This window comes from Heterocephalus glaber, unplaced genomic scaffold, assembly GCF_053883595.1.
Source record: "Heterocephalus glaber isolate CG9 unplaced genomic scaffold, H.glaber_assembly_v1.0 deba00000331, whole genome shotgun sequence".
Taxonomy (NCBI): Eukaryota; Metazoa; Chordata; class Mammalia; order Rodentia; family Bathyergidae; genus Heterocephalus; species Heterocephalus glaber.
The window spans coordinates 55,366,881-55,390,024 of NW_028258142.1; the positions used below are offsets into that span (position 1 = coordinate 55,366,881).

Below are 23,144 nucleotides of genomic sequence, written 5' to 3' on the forward strand. Positions count from 1 at the left end.
TCATCAATCTGTGTGCATAAAGCTCTCTCAGTTCTGCATATTTACTAGGTAAAAGACCCTTTTAGAGCACGATCTCTCAAACATTTAGGTGATATAGTAATTTACACAATAGTTGGAAAGATCAACAGGAAATATCTAGAGTCACAAAATATTCACATTTTAACTCAGTAATTGCTGGGAATTTATCCTAAAGAAATCATCTGATGTACGGAAAGGGCTTATGTATAAAGATGCTTATCATGGGATTAATTACAGTGAAAATGGTTTTGATTGATTGTCCCAAAATATGGTATTAGTTAAGATAATGGGAAGCCTCTACTTCCTAGGATACATGGAAAATACATGCAAGGGACTGAATTGTTCCAACTGCCCAGGCAGCAATTAAAAAGATATTTACTGAAACTAATAATAACATGGGAAAATATTTCTGACATATATTAAGCAAAACAGCAAAACACAAACTATTTTGCACAGTATGCTTAGAATCATATCAAAACTCAGCATTTGAAAATGACCTAAAGTAATTACCCCAAAACAATAACAGCCATTGTGCTTGAGTGGTAGAATTACACGAAATTTTCTTCTTTTCTCTATTTTCCTAATTATTTATGAAATGGTTATATTATTTGAATCAATTTTTTAAAAAGCAAAAAAAAGTGGATCCTCACAGTATGGCCAAGATATGGAATCTACCAAGGAAAGTGAGTTTGAATAAAAATGAGAGCGAATCAGATCAAACCCAATGTCATCACACAGAATCTGGAGCTAGCAGACTTCACCTGGGAGCCTGTTCCCCCTCTCAACCCCAGCTTTCTGCCTGTTTTATCCAGCTTTTTAAGGAATCCAAAATGAAACTAATCCAAGATCCCTTCCCTGGATAGAATTGGAAATACACTGTCTGTGAGAAAACCAACCTCACTTGGTATGAAAGTTCATGAAATCAGCACACATGGGGAAATTCATTTTCCTTCATTTCAGGGATAGAAAAAAACTTGGAACACAATTCGTCTCTTTGGTTCCAGCAGGTAACGTTTCCAAGCCCTGGAAACTTGGGAAGGGCGAATACAGCACTTGTTCCCACTGTAGCCGAAAAACTTTGCCAACCTCATATAAACCTGAAGGAGAAAGCAGACCCAGTCCATATTGCTTTGGACTGATTTTTGTTCCCTAACTGCCCTCAAATTTTAAAATAGTAAAATTGATTTTTTAATATCCAAAAATACATTGCTGTTTCTTAGCATTTGGAGGACAGCTTTAATTTAGGTGTGAAAGGCAATGATTGAGTGACCATAAACTGATTAATGTTGGGATTTCTCAAGGAAATGCTGGCCCAGCATCACGGTCTTCATGCACACCATTATAATTCTTTGATTTTCTGTCACTACGGACAGTGTTAAAAAAAAAAAAAAAAGAAAGTAAATAAGAGTAACAGAAAATCCATGTGAGGTGCTGAATTGTTCCAGCTGCTGAGGCTCTGTTAATTACATCATATTTTCATGGAGACACGCAGCTCAGACTTGCCAGGCACCTGCATCTGGAGGCCACGCCTGCCATCCTGCTGGGGGGGAAGCTCCTCTCCCCAGGCATCTCAGGGAACTGCAAAAGAACAAGCTACCCCAGGAAAGCAGCTTGTACAGACCAGCTCTCAGAGGCAAGACATGATGATCATCGTGTCTTCTGTTACCATAGAGATAAGAGGTCTGGGAGCTGGAGAGAGGCCGCTGGAGTGGTGGGAAGCGGGTTAGTCAGTATGCACAGTGTGAACCTGAGGAAAATGAAAGTCTGTTCTACTCGGATGCCCAGGCCTTGGTGGGCTAAGTGGGAGAGAGAGGAGAAGAAGAGATGAGAGGCTGCGGGGAGCAGGCAGAGAGAAACAATGAGAGCAGAAGGAAGGACAGGCCTTAAAGCCAAGTAAAGTGACGGGCCACAGGGAACCACTGTGGATTTCCAGGGCAAAGTCTTTCAGCAGCCTCCTCTCTTGCCAGGGCAATAAAAGGAGGCTCCCAGCACTAGCACAGACTTCAGAGATTGTTTCCATGAAGGCCCTTTAGTCTTTTCCTATCACTGAGACCTCTCCAAGTTCCTCTCTCTGGTTTTCCTTCCTCCTTTCCATCCTATTCCCCTTCCTTTTTCTTCTCTCACATCCTTCTGGAAGTTTCCAAAAGCCTCACTTGCTGTCCATCTTCATGTGTGCAGGGACAAGCTCCTCTGGTGTCTCTATTTCACCACAACTCATTCTCTTCCTCTTTTTTTCTCTCTTCGGCACTCAGTTCCCTTCATTTACTTCTTGCTAATTTTCCTCATTGTAACCTTTTTGTCCCTAATATGGGATTGAACTCAGGACTTTGCTCATGCTAAGCAAGTGCTCTATCACTGAGCTACATCTCAGCCCTTTTTATTTTTTATTTTAAGAGAGGGCCTCACTAAATTGATGCTGTTCTGCCTCAGCCTCTTAAGTAGCTAGAATTACAGACTTGGGCCACTGTGCCCAGGTGTGCTGTAGCTTCTTAAATAGACAGAGGAAAAGAAAATCCAGAGCTATGAAGAAGCTTTGAGACCTTCCCCAATGTCCAGTCCCTGCTGCCCAACCTCCGGCTACATGACAAGATCCTGCTTAAACACAGTCCTGGCCCAGGCCTATGATTTTCAACTCCTTCCCTCAGCCTCCAAGTGTTCTACATATACTGTATTTTAATCTCATTATTTACATATTTACTTTTAAATGTGTGACATCTGCTTCATATTCCCTCCCGGGCCTGAAAAAAAAAATCCATTTTAATGTATATCACACTTAAACGTGCACATGTGTAATATGTATGTACATTAATACAGCACATGTAAGTGTGCATTACCCTGAATTTTAAATATAAATTCAAATCAGTATGGAGACACCTCGAAGAATTAGGGCTAGAGGCCCCATTTGACCCCGGTATTCCCCTGCTGGGTATCTTCCCCAAAGAATTAAAAGAATCATACCACAGTGATATATGTGCACCCATGTTTATAGCAGCACAATTTGTAATAGCTAAAACTTGGAAACAGCCCAATTGCCCATCAACTGGAAACTGGATAAAGAAGATGTGATTTTTTTTATAAAATGGAGTACTACTCAGCCATAAAGAATGAGAAACTAGAGACATTTATACCTAAATGGATGCACATTGAGGCCATACTCTTAAGTGAAATAAATAGGACACACATGTGTAAATACCAAATAACTTCTCTAGTATGAGAAACTGAAAGTGTAAATAAGGATTAAAATGATTCAAATGAAAAATTGATAATTTGAAATAGGAAAAGATTCAAAGGCGTAGGGGTGGTGGGAGGGGAAGGGGAAAGGAAAGAAGGGAAAGGAAAAATTATGAGAAAAGAAAAAAATGGAAATGAAATCTATGTAAATAGGGAAGGGTGGAGGGGGTGAAGGGCACACAAGTAATGGGGAAAAAAGTAAGAACCAAGATATATCATGTACAGGTACAAGCACCTAATGATAAATGTAAATGTTTTGTATACCTAAAATGTACCAATAAAAGAATTTAAGGGGAAAAAATATACATATATATATATATAAATTCAATTTTAAGTTTAAAACCTTGTACGTTTTAATGCTTCGTGAATTTGTGCCAATCAAAAAAATCATGGTGTGAGATTAGAAATAGAGATTCTCCTAGTGTCTAGGAACTGTGTCATTGATTAGGAACGTCATAGGGCTACACCAGAATTTTTATAAATTCAGGCCTGTGCAATTTATTCATAAAATTGTATAAAAGCACACCATAAAATCACAAGAGTCAAGGGCTTAATTCAATACCAAGCAAGGAGTTCTGCCTCTCTATGGAGTGTGTGTGTGTGTCTGTTTGTTTGTTTATTCGTTTGTAATACTGGAATTTGAACCCAGACCCTTCAAGCTGAACCTTTTGTAATTCTGAGACAGAATCTCACCAAGTTGTCCAGGCAGGACTTGAACTCACAATCCTCCTGCCTCAGCCTCCCAAAATGCTGGGATTACAGATGGGCACCTCTGTGACCACCTATGGGACATATTCTTTGTGCAGGGCAATTGCATCGATGCAATAGTAAGACAGATCACCCCATATCAGAGAGGGCTTTTGCTTTTGTTTCTATGTCCTGATTGTTTTCTGCATGACTTTTTCACAACTTTAAAATACAAATTTTGTTCTACTTTTCAAGCGAGAGTCAGAATCCGTCTGATCGATGGGGTCACCCAGCACTGCCTAGCCACCTGTCAAACAAACTTGTCAATTTCCCGGAGCCAGTAGGCTGATTCCAGAAGCTGCTCTGAGGCTGGGACCGTTATCTGTGGCCCCCAATTTGAGTTTTTGTACCCCTTCCAATGGATTCATTTTTGCAATTTGCTGCCCCTTTAAGGACAATTATTATAAATTTGAAATAAAATATATGTAAACTATTATTTAATTTGCCTTATATATTGGGGCTTCCACATAGCTTTCATTTGAAAAGAAATCCTTCAAGAGAAAAACTAAAACAGGAGAAGCCCAGGCTTCCCCTCTGGCCCCTTCTTGCTCGCTCCCGTGACTTCAGCCTTCAGCCCTGGTACCGTCCCTTCAGGCTTCTGTCCAGGTCTGCACCCTGCCTCCCCTCTCTCTGACTGCCCTTGCTCTTGCAGGCTGTTTTCATTTCCACATTTCCTCCATTCAAATTTGACCCAAGGACTCTTCCCCTAAAACCCTGGCCTCCTCATCCACCAAAATAGACAGGCTCATACTGCGTGGTCCTATTGAAAATGACTTAAAGTTACCACCGCATGGGAGGCAGGGTTGGAGGTCAGATCTGCATCTCAGCCAGAATTCCTCAAGTCTTAGCAAACCTACAAAGAACCAAATCATCAGCCATGCATGGAGGTACACACCTTGGATCCCAGCTACTCGGGAGGCTGAGGCAGGAGGATGGCAAGTTCAAGGCCAGCCTGGGCAACTTAGAGAGACCTTGTCTCAAAATAGAAAATAAAAAGGCTTGGGAGTGTAGCTCAGGAGTAGAGCACCCCTAGGTTTGATCCCCAGCAGCAAGCAAGAAAAACAAAAAGGGAAGAGAAGAGACCAAGGAAGGGAGAGAGAGAGAAAGAGAAAGACGGAGAGAGAGAGACTTTGTCAAGCTCATGAGACTAGCATCAGAACCCCTTGTGAAGGGTTCATTTAAAAGCAGGTTCCTGGGACCTGACCTGACCTCTCTGAGGGGCTTGTGACCCAGGGCTCCCTTCTGAGCAAGCTCCTCAGATCGTGCTGTGCTTAGAAGGTCGAGGCCCTGCCCTGGTGCAGAGGGCAGCGTTGCTGGGGACACTACCTGTGCCCCCTTTGCCTCCAGGGGGAGACACCAGCTGAGAGGCGCGCTGGAAAGGGAAAGACACGCACAAGGAGATAAACACACACAGGACAGAAAACACAGTAAGCTATTTTGAAGAGCATAAGAACAATCATTCAAAATGCCTTTTCTCCAGCTCCAAATGAATCCATCAGCAGTGGCAAAGCAGAGGCAGGCTGGGGACACTCTAAGCCATGGCAGAAGCCCAGCTCCCAGCCTGTCCTTGAGGAGATGCAGCCGGGGAAGGGCCATGTAGGGCAGTAAATGGAGGCACACGACAGAGGTACCAACCCCAGCTCTGTCTGTTCTCCCTCTGCCCCACCTCTCCCAGGCAGGCCCGGAGCTCCTAGAAGGCCAGGGCAGAGAGCTCAGGGACAGAGCAAGCAGCCACCAGCCCTGGCCCCTTCTCCAGCTGTCATTTGTATCTCTGTTCCTCCTTAATGAAAATCCACCGTGCACACCAAAAGAAGGACGAGGACACTTCGTTTTTATTCCACATGCATCTCATTTGTCTTCCGTAGGTTCTTCCATAATCTCATCATTATTGCGATGGCCCTCGGAGGACAGCTGACTTGCATTAATCAGCCGAGCCCCTCATCGCTCACCAGATTCTTTACACTTTTACCATGCCCTGGGGCATCCTAACTTACTTGAAAAATTAATAAACCTCCCCCCTCTCATCGTACCTTATTAATGTCTGTCTTTGTAACCCATTATCCCTGCATATCATCAGAGATCACTGGAGGGTGCAGTGGTCACCAGCTTGTTCCCCTAATTCTGTCCTAAAACTGGAACGCCCTCCCTTGAATGGCCAGGAAGAAAATGGCCTTCCCAGGCCAGCAGGGGTTTGTTTACCAGCTCAATGGCACCATGGACCAAAGGCAAGAGAACCCTTAGGGTTCAAGGAAAGGCCATTAAGGCCCATTAAGTTGTTCTCTCCTCCTCCACACCCCTCTCCCCTCTCCTGTGCACCCTAGTAAATCTGACTCATTAGCTTTGGATGTTTTGAAATCCTGGTACATTAATCACTTGTGTTTGTACACCGTTTATGTGGGTTGTTGGTCATGGTTTGTAGTTATACTGGCTGTCTCCCTTGCTTACTTAAAGGTACAATCCAATTGAAAATAAAGATTTTTGCAGGTTTGCTCATTACACACAGTGTCGGCAGCTGGTGAGTGTCTTTTGCAATTCATCAGAGGCCTCCCAGACCACCTGCTCTCGGCATCCCGCAAACAGCTGGCTTGGGTAAGTACCATAAGCTATTACCTTATACAACAAATAAATAAAGAAATGGATGGATGGGTAGACAAATAAATAAAAAAATTGAATTATCACCTCCTGAATCCTTGCTTCTTGAAGGGAAAAGTACATTTTTAAAAGCCGAAGGAAAAAAAGATACATCTAGTTCAAACCTTGGTGATTCTACTTAAATAAAAAGAGGGGCGGGAAATGAAACTCTCAAGACTTGGAGTGGAAATATTTTGTCATTTGAGTAACAAGGCAGTCAGAAAAAGAACTGGATGACAGGCTGGCAGGATGGATTGGTATAGAATGTCAGAAGAGGGAAGACTGAATTTAATTGTTAATGGGTTTTTTTCCTCTCTCTTTTTTTTTTTCTTTTTTCCCTGAAAAAAACCACAGGGAGGCTTTGTGGAGCTTGGGCTAAGGCCACCAGATGCCTCAGGACTGGGAAGCCAATTCTTGTTTCCAAGGTTGTTGCCATTTTAGTTTTTTTGCTGAGTGCAAGTGTGACTCTTAGCCCAATTTTTGACCTTGAGAATGAGCCCCTGGGTGGCATCACCCTGCCTTGGTCCCTAGGCTAGGGACAATGGGAGCAGAGACTGGCTCCTGGGGATATGGCCTCAGCCCCTGTGAATAGGAAGAACAAGGTTATGTGTTGTGGTAGAACTTGACAAAGACACAGAAGCCTTAAATCACTTGGGGGTATGAGGGACAGGTGCTTGACCAGGGGCTATTTTGAGAGAGTTCTGAAGTTTGTCAGAGCCTGAGATTTCCCTGAGGTCTGCTTGGCAACTTGGAGTGTGTGCGTGTGTGTGTGTGCGTGTGTGTGTGTGTGTGTGTGTGTGTGTGGTGCTGCAGATCAAACCCAGGAATACTCTACCACTGAGCCATATTCCCAGCACTTTTTGCTTCTTATTTTTGAAACAGGGTCTTGCTAAATTGCCCAGGCTGGGCTTGAACTTGTAATCCTCCTGCCTCAGCCTCCTGAAGTTCTGGGATTACTGACATGTGCACTGTGTCCAACAGCAAACTTCTTATAATTTGGAGCTAGATATTATAAACATTACCCAGTACAGCTATGATCCCTATTTTTAAAAAGTTATTCATGATACTTGGTTAAAAAAAAAAAACACCATAGCAGACTGTACTCAAGGGGAGGGATACTACAGTGGAATTTTGGAGTAAGGGAGAAAGAGCAGGCTAAATAAGAACAAGTAGAAATCGATAAACTAAGCAAGGATCAGCAGATAGAACATTACAAAGAGGAAATATTAGGGCTATGAGTGGATTTTGCCAAAATTGACCTAACAGGCATCTTGCTTAGGGAAGCCAGGGCGATTAAATATCGCCTGAGGCAGACAGAAGATAAGGAACCCAGTATGGTGTATGTATCAAGGTAATCATATATCAAGACAGGGGATGCTAGGGCAAAATCAAAGTTAGATCACAGGAAGTAGAGAGATACGTCTTTCTCAACTGAGAAGGAGATGGGAGGAAGATGGAGAGAACCAACAGGAAGGGGATTAAGAACAGGAATTAAGATGTGTTATGTGCATGTATCGACTCCACACAAGGAATGTAAACATGATCTACTGCAAACATGGACTAATAAAATTTTAAAAACGGACTTACCAGGTGTATTGGTCGGCTTTTTGTCACTATAACAAAATATTTTCAACAGACTACTAAGGAAGAAAATCAGCTTATTGAGCTCACAATTTGGAAAGATCACAGGCTCTGTCACATCAGGGAAAGTGTGAATGAAGGAGGAAGTTGTCACATCTGCAACAGGGACCAGAGAGCTGGGGGAGGCCAGACACAGGCTGCTATCACAACCTGCTCTAGCAGAAACCTGCAGAAAACCAGCATTCCCTCCAGGGGGCAGTGTTCCCAGTGACCTGAGGAACCCCACCCAGGTCCTATCTTTTAAAGTCCACACCACTGCAGTGTACCACTACCCTGGGAAGCACGCTCCCAACACATGGGCCCTGGTGGGAAAAAAACACATCCAAACCCATGTGTGTGTATGAATTACCAATGGCAATCTATAGTGGACCCTCAACTTATGACCGGCCTGATATACGAACAACTTGAGTTATGACTGGAATTTGAGTTTTAACTTATGATCAAAGTCTTGAGTTATGACCTGAATGCCGACCACTTGTGCTTCCAGATGGGCTCAGATACAGATTTAACCCTTAAAGAGTTCTGGAAGGAACATCACAGCATCCTTTCCTGGGTGGGGTTCAATGAGAAATCCTGGGCTGATGTCTCTCTAAGGGCACTGAGATCTGCCTGTGTACAGGAGAGACTTTGAAGGCTGTGGAGAGGAGCCTGAGCCTTCATTGACCAACTTGAGTTACAACCAGCCCTTGGGAAGGAATCGAGCTCATAAGTCAAGGGTCCACTGTATTAACAAACTCCCTCTTATCCCCTGTTTTAAAATTAATACCTTCTAATTACACAAGGAAAATTATTACATAATTTTACCAGAAGCCAATTATGTAGTGTATATTTTCATTCCTGCCAAACTCCCCAAACAAGAACTATTTATACCTTAATTATTAATAAAATGTAAAATTGTCTCCTCAAATTTTTATTATAAGATTCCATATTTATTTTCACCGACATGTCAGCACTAATTTTTTTTATTCTTTCTTCCTTTTATTTTATTATTGTCCCTTCTCTTCTTTCCCCTTTTTATTTTAATGTTCTTTTTTCTTTCTCCTTTCCCTTATCTTATTCTTCCAATCGCTAAATTCCTTTCCCATTCTATGAATGCCACTTAATCTTTCTTCTATTTACTAAATTAATGTAGCTTATAGTAAAATAAGGCACTGGAAACACCTAGATGAATTTACTTAACTCTATAAACACAAAGGTTTGGTCCTAGCTATTTTATTAATTGTTACCATAACTACGCATGCAAGAATCTTCGCACCAGGGAGAAGGCCCTCTAAATCAACACAGATTAAAAGGCGCGAGTATCAAGCACACTTCCTAGCAGCTCATGACACCTTGTTTAACCACACCCCCCATGGGAAACAGCAGTGATAGATATTAAGCCATAAATGAAAGTTTGACTAAGTCATGCAGCAAACATAAGGATGAATAAATCTCACGCCAGCCACCAAGGTCATACAATTAACCCAAATTAATAAACACCAGCATAAAAGTGTTTTAGAAGACTAAATTAATAAGATTAAATTTTATCTAAGTCATAAAAAAATACAGATAAAAATAAAAATCATAAGCAAAAGCAATCTTAATATATCTGAACACACAATAGCTAAGGCTCAGACTGGGATTAGATATCCCACTATGCTTGGCCATAAACATAAAACTACTGCCCTTGTAAAACTAGAAAAGAGTTCTGGCATGGGCCAGGTAGCTACCTGACACACTGTTTATGAGCTCCGTCAATCAAGTTCCTGAATGAAGCTCTTAGAAGACTATTTTTATTTTCTACCGGCTTAAATTGTAATAAATTTGCAGCTTTATTTTTGCTGCTTTTTTAAAAAGAGTGTTTATGGAGTGACTTAATGTGGAAGAAAAATGTGTCACATTTTACCAAATTGAAAAGGTGAGAAATGAAGGTACACCTACATCCTTAAATTTTTCTTGCTTCAATTCTTCAAGAATTTTGCCACTAAGAACCAAGCTACTCTTTGTGGTAGAGGACTGATACCATCAACCTGGGGGCTTGTCAAAAATACAGACTCCCGGGACTAGAATCCACATTTTAACACTTTAGAACCCCAGGTGGCTTATTTGCACATTAAAGGTTGACAAACCTCTGCTCTCCTGTGCCCTGGATTTTTTTAGGTCGAAAGTTTCTGATAAAGATTGCCACCAGCCACATCAGTACTGAAGTTATCATAAGAATTTGAATAAGAAAATGCAAACCAGGCGATTTCCTTACCAGTTCTTTGGAGCGGCCGCCCAAGGTAGAAAAGAATGAATGAACAGTTAGAAAACTCTGGGTAGACTTTCTGACCTACAACTTAGGAGAATCCTAATTTTGGGGTAGTCACTCCTCTAGGGCTTAATTTCCTTACTTGAGACTGCAGATAACCGTAACTCTAATAGCAAACTTCAGGGTGGTTTAAGAAATAAAGGAGAGCTTATGTTCTATCACATAGTAAGGTTTAAAGAGTGGTATATATGTGTAATTAAACTGTGTTAGTAATAAGTGATGGGATGCTGGGGCTGGATCATTCACCAATTGGATGAGCTCCCCGCGCTGGTGATAGGTGAGGAAGAGATAAACTCTAGTACGCTACAGTGGTACAACAGTTTAACCTTTTCACTGGTGGCGGTGGATTCAGGAGCCAACTCTGGCCCCTGAGAAGTATGAGCCATACAATACGAATACAAAAATTGAGTAACTGTTGCTGAGAACTACTAATTTATTGAAGCAAGATTATGACCAGCTCGGGATCATTATTCAACAATTCAGACAAACATATGGGACCCAGAGGGCCTTCGAGGCAATGTTTAAGGAAATTTTGATCTCCTGTAGCTGGTGAACAGACAGAAAGATGGGGCTCAGAATGTAATTGGTAGAAAAGCAGAGCTTAGAGAAAGTTAAATTCTCTTCCCAAAAGTTTTCCTATGTTGAAATCAAGGTCCTAGAAGGGCATGTGTAGGATTTGAGATTTGGAATGGGTATATCTGAGCAATAATTTGGGAGATTTTACTCCCAGATTTCTCAAAGCCCTATGTCCACTCCCTTTGTTAGAAATAGTGACCTCCAACTTGCCTGAAGATCATTCAGACGCTCAGATGGAGCAGGTGTCTGCATTAGTGTGTCAGAGGTCCCCAAGGCCACCCTCAAGTTTGATGATTCACTAGGAAGACTCACAGGACTCAGCATATGGTCCCACTCACAGCTGTGATTTATTACAGCAAAAAGATACAAAGCGAATTCAGCAAAGGCAAAAGGTGCATGGAATAAAATCCAGAGGAAATCAGGCACAGCCTCGCAAGGGTCCTCTCTCAGAGAAGCCGCAAAGGACACACCTCATTGTTCCAACTGGGGAAGCTCAGAAGAGATTCAGCCTTTAGAGCTTTTATCGGGAGCCAGTCATGTAGGAAGCCTCAGCCTGTTATCTGGGAAAATTCCAGACTGCCAAAGGAAAACGGATTTTGCTATCGTTCATATCTAGATGTTCCCCTCAAAGCCTCATGCACTCATAGGTGGGGCATTTGGAAGGTGATTGGATCATGGAGTGTGACACTTATCCATGGATTAGTCCACTGATGAGTTTTTTGCTACATGTGATGTTGGGAGGTGAAGGCTGGTTGAAGGAGGTGGTCACTGGGGGTGTGGCCTGGAAGGATCTTGCTCCCTTGATCTCTCTCTCTCTCTGCTTCCTGCTACCACACCACGAGCTGTTACTCCTCTGCCATGCCACCTTGCCTTGAAGCCAGCCAACCATGGACTGAAATCTCTATAAAATGAGCCTCTCCTCCCTTGATGGTGTCCCAGCAACAAGAAAGTAACTAAGACAGATCTTCAGCATAAACCATATTGTTTACACAAACAATAGGTATAATGACCCCACTCTTGTCCATTCAAAAAATGATAGAAACCGTCCCCAAATCCAAGTTCTCACATGCCAGTCAAAGGCATTTCAAAGGACTGCAGTCAGGTTTGCTATGTTAACTCTTAACTGCACAATTCACAATCATTTTGTGTAACAAACCAGCTCAAGACTTCGTGACTTAAAATAACCAATCTCTATTTTCTCACAGTTCTGTGTGTTAGCATTTGGGGCTGGGCTCAGTTGGGGCAGTGTGTCTGTACCCTGCCAAGCAGTCACGTGGTAGTCTGGCTGGAGTTGCCGCGTCCCAACAAGCTTCACTCACTCATCTGGCAGTTGGCTGTGGCTGTTTCCCAGGACGTCTCAACTTTCCACACGTGGCCCCTCCACATGGCACAGCTCATAACATCACTAGATTCCAAGAGGGAGAAAAGTAAAAAAAGTGTGCATGGCTTTCTGAGGCCTCAGCTCATAAACCTTCCAACTCTCCTGTATTAGTCAGAACAAGTTCTGTGATCAGCCTGGGTTCAACAGGAAAGAGAAATAGATGGAGGGGAAAGGCAAAGAGGTATGGGAGGAATTTGGCATCATATTTTGCAAGTTAGCATGGTGCTTGTGCAAGTCATCAATTTACTGCCCCTTGGGTCCCATATACCCTTCTTTGCTCTGCTTCATGACCCAGGAACTAGACCTTTTAATGATTTCTTTCTTTTCAAAGGGTACAATATTATTATCAATAAAAGGCATTGGATTACACTGCAAGACCAAAGTCAGAGTAAAGGGCTTATCTTACTGATTCCATTTTGCATTTTTCTTTGGCCTGATTGCCAGCAGATCTGCATGCAGCTACCCTAGTAATAACTTACCAGCTCTTGTGAACCTTTCCAACCTCCCCATACCCTCCAGTCATGCCCGCCACTACCCAGTGGGCTAACTCCTGCTGACCATGTCCATCTGTGCCTTCTAGAATGTTCCTTCATCACCAGCACTCTGTGTTTCCATAGCGACTGCCTCCTCTCCAAAGGAGGTCTGGGCCTCAGCCCCAGGGAAGAAGGAAGATAGGTTCTGAGGTCTTAGTCCTTTTCTTCTGCACTCTCCCTCAGCCCTGCCAAAAGAAGCTGCTTTCCGCGTGTGGCATTTCTATATCCATTAGAGTCCTCTTTTATCCCTTTTCATAGTTAAATAGATTTTACTACTTAATACTTTTTTGATTAAAATTTTTTGGTTCAAATTACTGGTATGAATTCTGTCTCCTGTTTGAACTCTGATTGATGCCAACCCATCCCCTGAAACACAATGCTTGCCCCTCCTCCCCTCCTGAAAAACAAGAAGACAAATAACAAGGCTAAATCTCAGCACACCTTAGCTGGGGGAGTATTGTTCAGCTAAGAGAACAGGGACAGGGCACCACCGATTTGCAAAATCAGGTAAAGTGTGTCAGGAGGAGTTGGGAAAGTGTGCGCAGGAGTGGATGCTGGCAGGTGGGGCTGAGGGACATAGAAGTGAGCAGGGGAGAATTCATCACTGTGTGGAATTCCCCCGTCATACACATTCTGGGCAGGAACTCCAAAGACAGTACTAATATACTACCAGGGTGGATAGTAGAATCTTGGGAAAATATCACGGCCCATGTGAATGGAATGACTAATGAGCTAGAAATACCAAAACTGATGGAGCAAACAGCCTGGTAAAGGAATTAAAGGCTCAAAGAAGTTGATATAATAAAGAAATATACTAGGCCAGTCAGAAAACCCCCAACCAGCCAACAATGTGCCACAGACAAGCCCAGAGTCTGTTTCCACGAAGGAGGAAAGGAACCCAGCCATGCCAAGGGCTCTGGCATTATCTAGAAGCTTGGTGGTAGCTGGCCTTTGTAGGCCAAGGCAAAGAGCAGGAAGTCCCACTGCAGAACTAAACTCTGAAAGCAATGGAAATCTTGAAAGCACAGAGGCCTGCTGGTAGCACCTTGCCAGTAAGAGCAAGGTAGCGACGAATTACCACATTTAAAGGCAAGGTTAGAATGGCAGCCAGAGTCCTTCAGAGAGCTATACACATGGCCAATAGAACATGGTCTTTCTAGGAGCAAGTTTGGCAGACAGTTACAGTACTAATTAATGATCCAACTGAAAGAAATCAGGAATGAATGGTCAAGACTCTGCAGGCAGTTGCCCTAATAAAATCTCATGATTGCTTGACAGAGCAGTGACTGAGAAGCCAGTTCTCAGTTCCAGAATGACTAAAGGAAAAGACAGGTCCCCAAGACAAAAGACTTGCAATACCACAGCAAGTGCATTCAGTAGCAACTCTTCCAGTTTTTCCCCAAAGTTGTCTATACCCATTAAATCAGAAAACTTTCTGGTAGAAAAACTGGAATAGCAAACACTTACAAGGATTATTGTCCCAGGGTTTGAATTGACTGATATTCAAGGACCCAAAGTACCATTAATGCCCATATTATTAGAGGGGACTATGAAGGTCAGTAATGCTCTAGGTCCAGATCACTGGGTCAATAGATCCACCCAGTAATCATTTCCCTGTATCAAAATAGAATGGACAGATACGATAAGTGACAGATGTCTTGTATCCCATCCTTGATCCATGGAATAGGGTTGTTGTGATGGAGAAAGCCAAGTGGAAGCGTCTGAAAAGTCTTCACTACCTCCTACCCACAATAGCAAATGTGAAACAATACCATATCCCGGGGAAATAGCAATAGTGCCATCATCCAAATTTTAAAGAATGCAGCAATGCCAATGGCCACCTTATTCACGTTTAATTCACCACTCTACTCTTACAGAAATATTGATGATGGTAGATGACACTATACATCACCAGTGGTGTTCTGGGAAACATTTAAAAGAGGGTCTCCAGGGGTTGGGGGAGGCTTGCTTCACAGAATATACCAATTTCCTTGGTGTGATATTCTCGCTACAGGTTTAACAACCAGCTCATTCCAGTATGTATTATTCTATCTGAGATCTGGATTCTAAACATGCTCATAGCTACTAGGGTGTCATTGTCCCCAAGCTCATTGATTGAACGGGGCTAGAAAATATGTCTATGTATGAGAGAGAGAAAGAGAGAGACAGAGACAGAGAGAGATTTAAAAATCTATGATTTCATGCTGGCACCTCCAGTTCTAACCCAACAGAATAGGGCTTATTACACCTAAGGGTACCAGATAAAGTACAGGATTCCAGGTTAAATTAGAATTTCAGACCAAAAAAATGTCCTATGTGTTACCCTGTACTTTTATTTGGCAATCTCAGTTCTAGCTGTGTCCATTTCCCCCTTCCGTAGTCAGAGGCCTGACTCCCATTGTCTTCACCATGGCTCTCAGTCCTCCAGGTCACAGTCCAGCTCCTGGGTGCACAGCCCCATTCCCACCTTCCACGGAGAATCTAATCCCTTGCTTGATTTGCCTCCCTCTGCCCTGCTAATGGCCTTGTCAGGACAAATGGAGGGAGGGAAAGAAGGAAGAAAGTCATTTTAAAGAATGTATGGAAAGGGGGAAGGAAAATATTGGAGCTGTAAGGACAGGCCAAAATCTCAGTGACATACCACAATGTTCATCTCTTGCTTCCAGGACTCCGGGAGGGTGGTGGCTCTGCTGAGCCCAGCTTGCTTCTGCTGGGTTCCTAAACCTTCTCACTCCGCATCCCAGGCTGAAGGGGCTCCATGTCCCAAGCTGTCATTGGGGGCTTCTTGTACCACAGGACAGAAGCTCAGGGATAAACCAAACTTACGTGCTTCTTAAAACTTCTGCTCAAAACTGGTCACTGTTCCTTTCATCCACAGTGCACCGGTCACAGCAATCCCACAGCAAAGCCCCAAATCAGGAAAAGGAAGTGTCTCTGCCCACTCCAAAGTGTGGCTAAAGAGAGAAGGGGAAGAAAAACTGGGAACAAGTAATGTGACCTACCACCAATGCAAACCGAGCAAGAACAAACACAGCCAATGTAGCAGCCATACGTAAAGGATAAAGCCATCAATGGAAAGGAAAAAAATCTCATATAGAATTTAAAAAGCTGAACTGCTCTTTGTGAAAAAGATATGCCTAAAATAAAATAACTCAGGATGTTAGAAAGGAAAAGAATAACCATAAAAAAGGGAAAAGGAACATTGTTATTATCTGAAAATTTGACCCCAAAACTCTATACAGAACTCTCTTGTAAATTAAATAATTATTTTATCTACAAGTCAAAGAACATTTCCTTCCCCAGCATACCAAGTTCCAAGTCTCAAACCTTTGTTTTTAAAATGTTCAGACTCACACTTACCAGTAATAGAAATTAGACATGAAAGAGAAGTCAGAAGTCTACACTATATGGAGATTATTCCTTTTGGTCAACATTTACAAAATAAAACATTTACAAAAACTGAACTATATAACACTGTGGAAAAAACCCACAATAATCTCCAACTAATAAGTATTGTTCAAATCACATTCACTGACCACAGCAGGGGGAAAAAAATACCAAATAAAAACATTAATATCATAGAAAGAAGCAAGGACTAAAACCCACTCCCAAAGGATTGGACCATTCTAAATTTCACTGGTAAACAGAAAAAAATCAAAATTGCAATTGTAGAATATTTTAAAGAATAAAAATAATGAGAACATTACATATATATGCTAAAGCTGGCATTTCTAATTAAAGGGAAAAAGATGTTGGAACAATTAGCTAGCCTTCTGGGGGGAAAAAAGTAAATTTGGATCCTTACTGCATCATTCCTTATGCCAAATGAATTCCAGATGGATTAAAAATTAAAATATAAAGAAGGGAATCCATACTTAGCCATAGATTTTTTTTATAGTTTAAGGGTGGCCGAGGCATTTCTTACATTAAACCAAAGGCAGAAAATAAAACAGATAATATTGGTATATTAGACTCCATTAAAATTTAAAGTTCTGAAGAGAAAATAATATCTAAACAGAAATTAAATTCTGAGGGAGATATTGCTAAAATTTTAAAACAAAACTGTTTAGCCTTAATAGGCTCAAGTGATCATATCAGTCCATATTAAAAGTTGAAATCCACCCAGAAAAAAATGCAAATTGCATGAACATTTCAGAAATGAAAATTATAAATAGCTAGGAAGTATATAAGGAGATGTTTGGCCTTGCTAGTAATTCATCCTTAACCCTGTGTGTCAAGGCACAGTAGATGTCTAGGAAGATAGGCACCTAAATGTTAAGAGGGATTATCTCTGGAATGGGTTAAGATATCAGGGTGGGTTTCATTTTCTCCTCTCCCTTTTGAAATGGCCTTAGATTTTTTTTTCATCAGTATATATTCACTTTATATCTTTTTGATTAAACTATCCAGCATACTAAAAGTAAACAAATAAAAAACTGATGAATCTGCTTTTGTTGTTCATGAAAACTCTGAAAATCCATTTGTAATTACATGATATAAGAATGCTATTGACAAGGGGAAATGTTCGATTTTATTAGAGGATTAAAAAAGACAAGCTATAAAATTGTGAGTTAACTTTTATTTTGTAGGGGAGATACACTAAATAACTGATTTTTTTCCAGTGATTGAATTGTGAGTTGTTAATTTTTTGTTTTTAGTTATCTACAATAAATATTTAAGGTGGAAAATCAATATTTCTTAAATAGCATAAGTTATAACTCTATAAGTAGCAATCCCAAACTAGGAATGGGGCCCCCCAAACATGGTAAAGATTAGAGTTTTCAGTTTTCTTTTTCAAGAATAAAGCAGAGGTTCCATCAGAGTTGTAGGGCATTAAGGGGTTGACATACACTTGGTGCAGAAAGACAGATACCATATGATCTAATGTATATCATAAAACGGAAAAATGGGGTAAAATGGTAGTTACGGAGCCTAGGGTGTGTTTTGGTGATGAAATAGGGAATGGGAAAATGTTCCTCAAATATTAGACAAGAGGAAAAAGTTTTAGTGATCTATTGCACAGCATGGTGGCTGTACTTGTTAATAGTGTGTATTTCAAAATTGCTAAAAGAGTAGATTTTAAATATTCTCACTACAAAAAAGCATAAGATATGATGGATATGTTAATTACCTTGATATAATCAGGCTACAATGCATACATACATCAAAGCAACCCACTGTAGCCCGTAAGTATATATAGTTGTTATTGATCAAATAAAAATTTTTAAAATAAACACCCAAAATTTTAAATAAGAGTAGAAGTGTTTATGCAGTGTCTAAGGCTCGCACAATTGCTGATCAGCAAAGATTATTGGGCACCTGCTAGCAGCAGGCATGAGAGGTACAGAGATCGATGGGATGGAAACCCTATCTTCATGGGCCCCATGTCTAAGAGAAAGACCCAGGAACACACAGGTGACATCTTCAAGACCCTCTATACAGGGCCAGAGAGGAAGAGGGTATGAGGGAGGGCACCAACCACAGTTTGCCCTTGTGAAGCCTGGGAAAATCCTGCCTAAAGTAGGACAACCTGGTCAGCCTAGAGTAGGGTTTGGTGTAGAGTGGGGTTTGACCAGAAGTCAGTCCACACTGAGCTCTGAGAGATAATTGCACATGTCTGTAGGAGGCAGGGGCCCTGCCCCCTGGTCTTCTGCCTGCCAGGTCTCTGGAGAGAGGACAATGAATTGTCTTGGAGAACAGAACTGGCTTTGCAGCAGTTCGTTTTCTGCCTTTTGGGTTACCAAGGAATGCCTTTTAAGAGCTGGTTCCCCAAAGAGGTCTCAAATTCTGCAATCCTCTTCTGTCCTGGTGAGGATGAGCAGGGCTCTCCTATTGCTCTGATGGAGAACACCATCTGTGGGGCATAGCACTGTGCACTGAAGGGGCACCATTCACAGAGAAGGTGGCTGTCCTATTAGGGTGAGGTGAACAACCGTCAGGTCCTGGGGAGACTGAAGGCCGCTTGCCGGGTGGGCACCATACATCCCTGTAATTTGACTCCCAGCAGCCTATTCAGCCACACCCAACGGAGAATCCCCTGTGTTCAGGATGAATAGAGACAAAGCAAGTTCCTTCTCTATAAGATGGTGGAGGAGAAAAGGACAGAATGATGGGGCACCAGGAGTGATCCAAGGCTGAGCAAACACCAGGAGCAGATTCAGCAGATGGTGGCCAGCTCAGGAACCAAAGAGAGGAGTCTGTGCAGACACCGTCACAGGAAGGAACTTCCTGGTGACTCCAGGACACCTACAAGGCAGCCTACCATGCAGGAAGGGGAAAGACAGCTGGCCTCAGGTCATGGGCTCCAGCTAAGTTTGCAGGGCCCCTTGTTCACCATGCTACTGCCCGCTGTGTGTATGGTGGCTTGCATCTTTGACACCTTGAAGGGGCTACCATGCTCTGACCTTGCACTCTGACCTCAAAGTCAGGGAAAGAATAAACTGAGCTCCTATCTTTTCCACTTCTGGAAGATAAATTTAGTGGTGCATAAAGTGTGATCAAAACATACAGTGAATATTCAAATAAAAGTTTGTTACAGTAAAAGGCACATTGCCACTAACCCCCCTGAACCCCCTTCCCTTCCCCACTTTAAATACACTTATCCCATTGTTCTTGCTTTCTGAAGCAGTCCTGGGAGTCCTCCTTCATGTTCTTTTATGGCTGCCTCCATGTCCTGAATCCATTCAAAAGTTATGGAAATTTCTGTCAAATAAAAATACTATAGTGTGTCCTCATGAACTTTATTCACCAGTTCCAGCAATACATGATTTCTAGCTCTTCCACGAAGTCAAAAGAATCAGGCAAGGTAAGCATTTTGAATCAATTCAGGACATTGAGGCAACCACGACAGTGCAACTAATGATACTCACCCAAGAAGACTTCCAGAGCTGCTTGAAAAGGTATCAAGAAAAATAGGATAAGTATGTTGGAAGCAAGAGGGAGTATTGGGAGGGGGAAGATTCATGTCAATGTGTCCTTTGTTGTAATAAAAATTTGTAAAATGTAAACATTCACCATAGTTTTTATCACACTTTGCACAAAACCTGTTTAGGAAGTCATTTTACCCCAGCATGCCTGCCCTACCCAATACTCACCAAATTTACTGTGCATTCACTGTTTCTTGAAAATGGCACTGGCATTTCCTTACTTTCTGTCGGGTGCATCCCCTGTGAGCAGAGAGTAGACCTGTTATTTCCTTTGACATAGGAATCCAGCAGACCAGAATTCTAGGCCTGGGAAAAGGTTCCCCAGGGAAAATATTTCAAAAGCTGTGGTACTGTCTCCTGGCAAATCAAGCAAACATTTGCTTAGACATTGCTGAAGAGAATAGAGGTCAAGAGCAGCTGTACTGAAGCATATTTAGGGGCTTCTCAAAAATATACTGCTGCCACCTGCCAAGCCAGGTGGCTCTAGCCAGACTCCATCAGCCTTCTCAACGGCTGCTGTCAGCAAACAACTGAAGCGCCCCATTCCCTTCCGCCAAAATACTCTGGTCTAGAGATTTGCAAAATGTGGCTCTTTGAATACTAATCCCCTGAGGTGCCCCCTATTAAAAAGGAATAATGTGGCCATATCAGGTAGGACATGCAGGAGCCCACTGTCTTGGAGGCCCTGGACACCCCTCCTCTGGGCCTCAGATCTGACAGCATGAACCGTCTTTCATAGAAAATGGGTAGCAATCATAAACTCTGACTGCTCTTTGACACTTTTTATGTCAGAGACAATAAATCCTGTATGCTGCATTGGTCAGGATCCAGCAAAAAACTGGATCCAATTTGGAAGGTCCTGGAGCCTCGAACTACTGGAAGAGACTATAACAAAACTGTGAGGAGAGTGACAGGGAAGGGTGAGGAAAGGGTGAGGCACCCAGAGATTGGCAGCAGTGAGAAGCTGTGACCATCCTCCGTCAAAGGGTGGGAAGACAACAGAGTAACCCTGGAGGCTGGTGAGGGCTAGAGCCATGGAGAAGGCTGCCCTGTGGAAAAGAAGGAGTAGAGGGCTCACCACCCTCCAAAAATGCAACACCAACAAGAGTAGAGCAGAAGAGACTCTCTACTCCACACAGGAAGTTAGGAGGTGAAGGGACATGAGTAGAACCATGTGTGGGAGTGAGTCTCCTGTGGACAGCACAAGGAGGAAAATGGCAGCCTAGGGTATGTGGGGCTGGTGCACAGGGAAGTAGAATAACCAGCACACAGCGAATACATCAACAACCAGGGAACAAGACACAAAAAGGTGGTGTTTCTCCTTTGAAAAATCTCTCCTTTTGTTTGTCTCTCCATGTTCTATTAAGACTAGGGTGGAGGAGCTAAGACGAGAATAAGGGTGTTGAGTTTTGCAGTACCCTTGTTTGGCCCTGTGTTTCTGCCCTGAGGAAAGGAGCAAGAAGCAGTAAGACCCTGTTTCCTAGTTAGAATGGCTGCCTTTTTGTGCCAGCAAGGATGATGCTACACACTAAAGACCCTCCTCTCTCATCCTGCCCCCGAGACAGAGCAAACCAAACCGGGCCTTGGCCTGGATACTTTACCACAACCAGAGGGCAAGTAATTCCCAAGTGGTGTTTTCATTGCATTGTGTAAGAAATAAAAGGACAAGCCTCTTTGGGTCAGTCTCTATCACTTGATGTTCTGAAATTTTACTGCAATAAAAAGGAAATCAAAGGAGGGCTTGATGCAGTGAGGAGAACTATTTCTAACTTTGATGGATCATAAAACACTCCTTCTTGGCGATCTATAACATACATTATTAAAATCTCTAAGTAGTCCTCCAGAAGAAAACCCATGCAACTCTGTTTAATCCAGGTTTCCTCCATTAGGTGAAAATCGATTTTTTTTTTTTATCCAAGTGCCCCTTGGGAAGTACAGTCTTCCGTACATCTTATTTCTGGGTTCCAGGTTGAGCAGGACAGGTAGCTGAGTTGAGTAGGGCCAGTAGGTCTCCGCTCAATTCGTCAGGAAGGTGTGTGAAAGGCCAAAACTCTGCTCAGGCAAACTTAACAAAGGGGATAAGATTTGTTTCAGCCTAAAAAGAAAGGACATGGTGATCTTCATTTTTTCCCCCCGGTACCAAGGATCCAACTTAAGACCTTGCGCTTATGAGGCAGGCATGGTGCCACTGAGCTAAATCCCCAGCCCTGGTGACCTTCATTCAATCCCCCCACACCCCATATTTAAAGAGATGAACACCTATACCACCGATGCTAAGAAATGGCTTGCCTCACAGGAACAAGACCTCTAAGAGAAAAAAGAAATCTGAGCCATATGTGGGAGATGGAGGGAGAAATGAAATCTTTAAAAGCAGGAGTGGTAACTGTGACTTATCAGATGTGACTGTAGGAAGTTGTGTGGGAGTGTGGCCAGGCTATTACCAAAGGAACAAAATCTGAATGGCCCACAGCAGGTGACAAGGACACCTGAGGAAATCAGTGACCAAGGAGAAGCCTGAAAGTCCCAGAGGAGCATTGTGAATTTGCTCTCTAGAGCAACTGGGAGCCCTAGAAACTTTACAGAATCCTGACAATGAAAATAATGCACAATGCAGTGTACAGGCCAGCTTGGAAAAGGACCAGCAAGAGGTCAGAGAGTCAGCTAGAAGGTCCCGCTAGTCCTCATCTACAGAGGCCAGGATCAAAACTAGCACTGTGACTCTGGAGCTATCAAGGACAGAGGTGAATCTAAGGAGTAACTAAGCTAGAAACTGTATTTCTTTCTGGTAAATTTTTTACAGGGAACTAAGGAGGCAAGGGAGTTAAAAATCAACTCTGTTTATGAGGCTAATATGGAATTCAAGGCTTCAGATTATGGTGGATGCTTGAATTTCTTGGCAACTCTTCCTCTTCATTTTAGTGCTTCATCATACTCTGGGGTAGCTGGCTTAAACACTTCAGCACCTTTTGTGCCCATCAGCTCTGATGCCAGAAACAAAGGCAGTTGGCTGGGGAAATTATGGCCAGAAATAATAGAAATCCAACATAAAAGGAAGGCTGGAATGCATTCTTTGGTCCTAAAGGAAAATAAAAAGGAGGCCTGAGGATAACCTCATAAAAAATAAACTACAGGTCCATGTTATCCCATGATCTTGGGCCCAGCCTGCTTCC

At 42.5% G+C, this 23,144-nt stretch overlaps 1 long non-coding RNA gene across 1 annotated transcript in view; it reads right to left on the bottom strand.

Annotated features, from left to right (window-relative positions):
• Positions 1–23,144, bottom strand: part of LOC147830141 (uncharacterized) — a 36,656-nt gene that overhangs the window by 10,750 nt on the left and 2,762 nt on the right. The window contains exons 2-4 of the long non-coding RNA XR_015444259.1: positions 20,143–20,214; positions 15,690–16,002; positions 12,392–12,539 (exon numbers count right to left, since the gene is read on the bottom strand). This is a non-coding gene — a long non-coding RNA (uncharacterized LOC147830141). The remainder of the gene's footprint in view (positions 1–12,391; positions 12,540–15,689; positions 16,003–20,142; positions 20,215–23,144) is intronic.